The sequence below is a fragment of the Callithrix jacchus genome, chromosome 15 (genome assembly GCF_049354715.1).
Source record: "Callithrix jacchus isolate 240 chromosome 15, calJac240_pri, whole genome shotgun sequence".
In the NCBI taxonomy this organism is placed as follows: domain Eukaryota; kingdom Metazoa; phylum Chordata; class Mammalia; order Primates; family Cebidae; genus Callithrix; species Callithrix jacchus.
The window spans coordinates 77,013,619-77,019,521 of record NC_133516.1 but is presented as its reverse complement, the minus strand read 5'-3'; the positions used below and the strand labels follow the sequence as shown (position 1 = coordinate 77,019,521).

General features: G+C 51.1%; 1 pseudogene; it reads left to right on the top strand.

The window, feature by feature from the left end:
- The first annotated feature begins 509 nt into the window (after positions 1 to 509).
- On the top strand, positions 510 to 5,654 carry LOC118147735 (GTP-binding nuclear protein Ran pseudogene; annotated as a pseudogene).
- Positions 5,655 to 5,903: the final 249 nt, after the last annotated feature.

The following is a 5,903-nucleotide window of genomic DNA, read 5'->3' as shown; positions in this document are numbered from 1 at the left end:
GAGCAGGGAGTCCTACTTTGCTTGGGCTACCATAGCAAAATCAGAGACAGAGAGGCGTAAACAACAGAGAATTTTTTCCTCATGGCTCTGGAGGCTGGAAGTCTAAGAGCAAGGTTCCGCAGGGTTGGCTTCTCCCGCAGCCTCTCCCCTTGGTTTGTAGATGCCACCTTCTCCCTGGGTCCTCAGATGGCCTTCCATCCGTGTGTGTGTGTGTGTGTGTGTGTGTGTGTCCTAATCCCCTATTTTTAGAAGTCTTAATGGATTAGGGCTCACCCCAATGACCTCATTTCACCCTAATCACCTCTGCAAGACCCTGTCTACATATACAGTCCCATTCTTGGGTACTGGAGGTTAGGACTTCAGCACATAAATTTTGGGGTAGCTCATAACAATGTAGCTCATAACAAGGGGCTTCCACACACTCGCAAGCCCCTCTGTGGGCTACTCCCTGAATGATCTCCGCCCTGCTGTCTCTCACCTGCTTGGATTCCCACTTGTTCACTGCCACCATGGCCCACCCTGGAGGCTGGTTTCTGCCAGGTGCATCCATGTCCTTCTCCAGCATCCTCAGGGTGAGGGCGGTGTGGAGTCCCAGGCCAGGGCCGGGAAGGGTCTCCTTGAAGCCCCAACCCTCCCTACACCACTGGGCCCCTGCAGCTCACCTGCCCAACATCTTCCAAGGTCCCTTTAATGCACGTTGGCCACTTCCAGCCACCACAGCTTCTCTGGAATCTCATCCTCATCCAGAGACAAACAAAAAGAACCCTCCCAAACCCCAGAAGCTAGAGCCCAGGCCAAGGATTTCAGGGCCGAGGAGTTCCAGGGCATTCCCTCCTCCTTGATCCTCTTCCCAAACCAAGTGCCTACTCTCCTTCAGGAGGGAGGCGAAGCTTCCACTGTCTGGAAGCAGGTAGAAGTTCAATCCTGGAAGGGGCTGGAAGTGTTCACCTCAGGTGAACCCTTTGCACATAGGGTCATGGCCAGAAATGGCCATGGCACCCACCAAAGCACTAAGTGTTTTCCCATCTAACACAAGAACCCTCCTGCTTCTTCCACGAAGGGCACCAAATACTATGTCCTCTAATTAAAATTTAAATTATAGCATCTATGAGTTTTCCAGGGCTACTGTAACAAAATACCACAGCCTGGGGGCCTCAACAACAGATGTTTGCTTTCTCACAGTCCTGGAGGCTGCAAGTCCATGATCAACGTGTGTGTGGACAGGCGGGTTCCCTCTAAGACCCTGAGGGCTGGTGTGTCCTGGGCCCTTGCCTGACTTTTGCTGGTGGCTGGAGCCCTGTGGCATTGCTGACCTCCGGCTCATGTTCACGTGTCATTCTCCTTGTGCATGGCGGCTCCAAACTCCCCTTTTATGAGGATCCTCATCACATGGGATCCAGGGTTGTTATGGGCTGAGTCCCACCTTCCAAAATTCATACATCTAAGTCCTAAGCTTCAGGACCTCAGAATGGAACCAGATTTGGAATTAGGCCTTTAAACAGGCCATAACGTAAAAATGAAGCCATTAAAGTAGCCCTTAATCCAACCTGACTGGGTGCTTGTAAGAAGAGGGGATTAAGACGCACGAAGAGACCCCAGGGGATGCAAGTGAACAGAGGAATGACCATGTGGGGACACAGTGAGAACGTGGCCAGCTGCACGACAGGGAGAGAGGCCACAGGAGATTCCAATCGAGAGGCTGCAGGAGAATCCAATCCTGCAGATGCATTGACCTCCAACTTCCAACCTCTGGAACTGTGGGGAAATGAGCCTCTGTTGTTTAAGCTGCTCATATGGAGTATATTCTGTTACGCAGCCTCAGCTGACTCATACAAGGGCCCGCCCTACTCCAGGATGACCACATCCTAACTATTACATCTGCAGTGGCCCTATCTTTAAATGAGGTCACATTTGGAGACACTGGTGATTTGGACTTCAATTTTGGGCCGGGCGCAGTGGCTCAAGCCTATAATCCCAGCACTTTGGGAGGCCGAGGCAGGTGGATCACAAGGTCAAGTGGAGACACTGGTGATTTGGACTTCAATTTTGGGCCGGGCGCAGTGGCTCAAGCCTATAATCCCAGCACTTTGGGAGGCCGAGGCAGGTGGATCACAAGGTCAAGAGATCGAGACCATCCTGGTCAACGTGGTGAAACCCCATCTCTACCAAAAATACAAAAATTAGCTGGGCTTGGTGGCGCGTGCCTGTAATCCCAGCTACTCAGGAAGCTGAGGCAGGAGAATTGCCTGAACCCAGGAGGTGGAGGTTGTGATGAGCCAAGATCGCGCCATTGCACTCCAGCCTGGGTAACGAGAGCTAAACTCAGTCTCAAAAATAAAATAAAATAAAATAAATTAAAATAAAACATAAATTTTGGGGGACATGATTCAATCTGTAACCTAGTGTTTCTGGGCCCTGGCCCCCGGTATTCCCATACCAAGCAATATCTGGGAATACTGACTGGCCCTGAACTTCCTGCAGAGGGTCATTTTTCACACTTGCCATCCTTAGTCCTTGGCATGGCTCAACCCCACCTCTCCCCGCCTTTCCTCCTGGTTCCAGACACAGACCTGCCTTGTATGACATACTTATTGCCGCTTATCAACTACCCAAAACTTAGGCTTGAAACAACCACTATTTTCTTTGCTCTCACTCCCGTGGTCCAGCTATCTTACACTGGGGCACCTTGCATGGCTAAAGTCATCTAGGGATGTCTTTAGCTGGGGCTCGAGCGGGAGTCAGCAAACTGCAAGCCTGCCTGCCATCTGCTTGTGTAAATAAAGTTTTCTTGGCACACAGCCAGGCTCATACAGTTATGTGTTGCCAATGGCTGCTTCGTGCTGCAACAGCAGTTGCTAAAGTGAGACAGAAACTGCATGTGGCCCCCAAAGGCCTAAAATATCTACTATCTTGCTCTTTATAGAAAATCTTGCTGAGCCCTGGCCTCAGGCTGCATCACTCCCTTGCTTAGTGGCCAGTGGTCACCTGAAGGAACTCATCCTCACGAAGCCTTACCAGACTTCCTCATAAGGGCTGAGGGTGCTCTCAGGGCCAACAGCTCACACAACGTCAGTCCAAAATTCAAGGGGTGGGGAAATGGGTCCCCCCTTGACAGGAGGGTCACAGCACATCACCAAGGGCTGCACATAGAAGGGTGGGAGGAGCCACTGCCACCTTCCTTGCAAATGTCACTCATATGTCTTCCCTCGAATGGGCCAAGCACAGCTAAGTCAAGGCCATGATGCTTGACACAGCCTGACTGACCGCTTGGGAAAGCAGAGAATCAGAACACAGAGCAACTCCCTATGGCCGGTTATGTTCTTGGGGCTCGGGATCCCAGGTAGGGACCACACATATTCCCAGGTTCCTCCCATCCAACCAGTACCTCCTGCCTCCCCATGCCTCTATGCCCCAGGCTCTTGATACTAGAACCGAGGACTACACTTCCCACAGTGACATCAGCAGGGCCCAGAGCCATTCACTCCACAGCTGCACGAAGCACAGCTCAGCTCAGCAAATGAACACTAGGCTGCACCTGGGGTGGAGCAGAGGCAAAGCCTGTGGATGGCTAGACGTGAGGGCCCTCCACATCATGGCAGTCCTTCTGTCTATTGCATAAGCCTCTTCTCTCGGATCATAGAAAACTCCACTATTTTGGCAAGGAAAGACAGACAGCCAGGACCCCAAGGCTATATTCCTTTTTTTTTTTTTTTTTCCAGTCAGAGTCTTGCTCTGTCTGCCAGGCTGGAGTGCAACCCGTCTTCCTATGGCTTGCTTTCCTTGAGAAAGGCACATTCTTTTCACATAGTGGGCTAGGGCTGCCATAGCATTACACACTGGGGGTCTCAGACGTCTCTTGTCTCACAGTTCTGGGGGAAGGAAGTCCAGGATGGAACTGTGGGCAGGGGTGTCTGCTTCTGAGACAGCACCTGTTACAGGTCCCCCTCTTTGCTCCTGCTGTTTGCTGCCAGTCTTTGGTGTTCCTTAGCTTGTAGGCACGTCACACTGACCTCTGCCTTCGTGACAACTTGGGGTTCCCTCCTATGTGTGTCTGTGTCCAAATGTCCCCTTTTCATAAGGACACCACTCATACTGCATTAGAGGCCCACCCTACTCCAGTGCCACCTCATCTTAAATAATTACATCTGCAACAACTCTATCTCCAAACAAGGTCCCATTCTGAAGTACAGGGGGTTAGGACTGTAACTCCCAGTACAGTTCGAGCTAGAACATGTCTCTTCTTGGTGGGGGCACTTTTCAACAGTAACACACTGTGTTTTGGAAGCTAAGTGGTAGGATGGGCCCAGCCTGTGCCGCCTGGTCCACCCCACTATGCCCCAGATGGGCGAAGGGCGGGACTTAAGGCCCCATCTTGTCAACCTGCAGCAGGGACATTCCCAGAAATTGGGATCCTGGGATCCCTAAACAAGAGTGAGGAGGGGAGTCGGGGGGGACAGGAGGAGAGCAGGAGGGGAGAGAAGGAAGCCTGGCAGGCTCGGAGGGCAGCACATGCTGTTCACAGCTCACAGCAGCCCTGCTGTCACTGGCTGCATCTTACCATAAAACCGAGACTTAGAGAGACACATTTCGAGTGAGAGGCTGGGCCAGGCTAGAACCCAGCCTGTCTGACTCCAGATCACTTCATGAAGGAGTGGGGCTTTCTACCTATCCTTTGAAATTCCTCTACTGCACCTCCCTGGATTGTGCCACTTCCGAATAAAAAGCCGTAATTCTATGAGGCAAATAAAATGCTACGATTCCAAGAGGGAAAATAATCTTATCTGGAAAAGAGGGGCTGAGGCTTGGGACCCTCTGACAATTTAGGTCATGGCTGATTTCGACATCCCTAAGAGAGGGAGGCTTTTGAGATTCTAGAACAGCGGTTGGCAAGTCGTACTCTAGGGCCAAATCCGGCTGCTGTCTGTCTCTGTGCAAGCTGGGAACTGCATTTGCAGTTTTAAAGGGTTGTAAGAGACAAGAATTCGAAGAATTGCGACAGAGACCGCGTGTGGCCTGTAAAGCCAAAAAACATTTACTATCCGGCCCTTCACTAGAAAAAGCCAGAGCAGCTCAGTCGGACGGGCGGGGAGACGCTTCTGGAAGGAACACGGCGACGGCTGCACAGGGAGAGCCCCAGGTCCAGTTTAAACTTGTATTGGTTGGTGATGGTGGCACCAGAAAAACGACCTTTGTGAAACGTCATTTGACTGGTGAATTTGAGAAGAAATATGTAGCCACCTTGGGTGTTGAGTTTCATCCCCTAGTGTTCCACACTAACAGAGGACCTAATGTGCCTAACTGGCATAGAGATCTGGTGTGCGTATATGAGAACATCCCCATCGGTTATGTGGCAACAAAGTGGACATTAAGGACAGGAAAGTGAAGGCAAAAGCCATTGTCTTCCACCGAAAGAAGAATCTTCAGTACTACGGCAACTACAACTTTGAAAAGCCCTTCCTCTGGCTTGCTAGGAAGCTCATTGGAGACCCTAATTTGGATTTGTTGCCATGCCTGCTCTTGCCCCACCAGAGGTTGTCATGGACCCAGCTTTGGCAGCACAGTATGAGCACGACTTAGAGGTTGCTCAAGCAACTGCTCTCCCAGATGAGGATGATGTCCTGTGAGAATGAAGCAGGAGCCCAGCGTCAGAAGTCTAGTTTTTTTGTTTGTTTGTTTGTTTGTTTTTGAGACAGAGTTTCGCTCTTGTTACCCAGACTGGAGTGCAATGGCGCAATCTCGGCTCACCGCAGCCTCCACCTCCTGGGTTCAGGCAATTCTCCCACCTCAGCCTCCTGAGTAGCTGGGATTACATGCACGTGCCACCATGCCCAGCTAATTTTTTGTATTTTTAGTAGAGACGGGGTTTCACCATGTTGACCAGGATGGTCTCGATCTCTTGACCT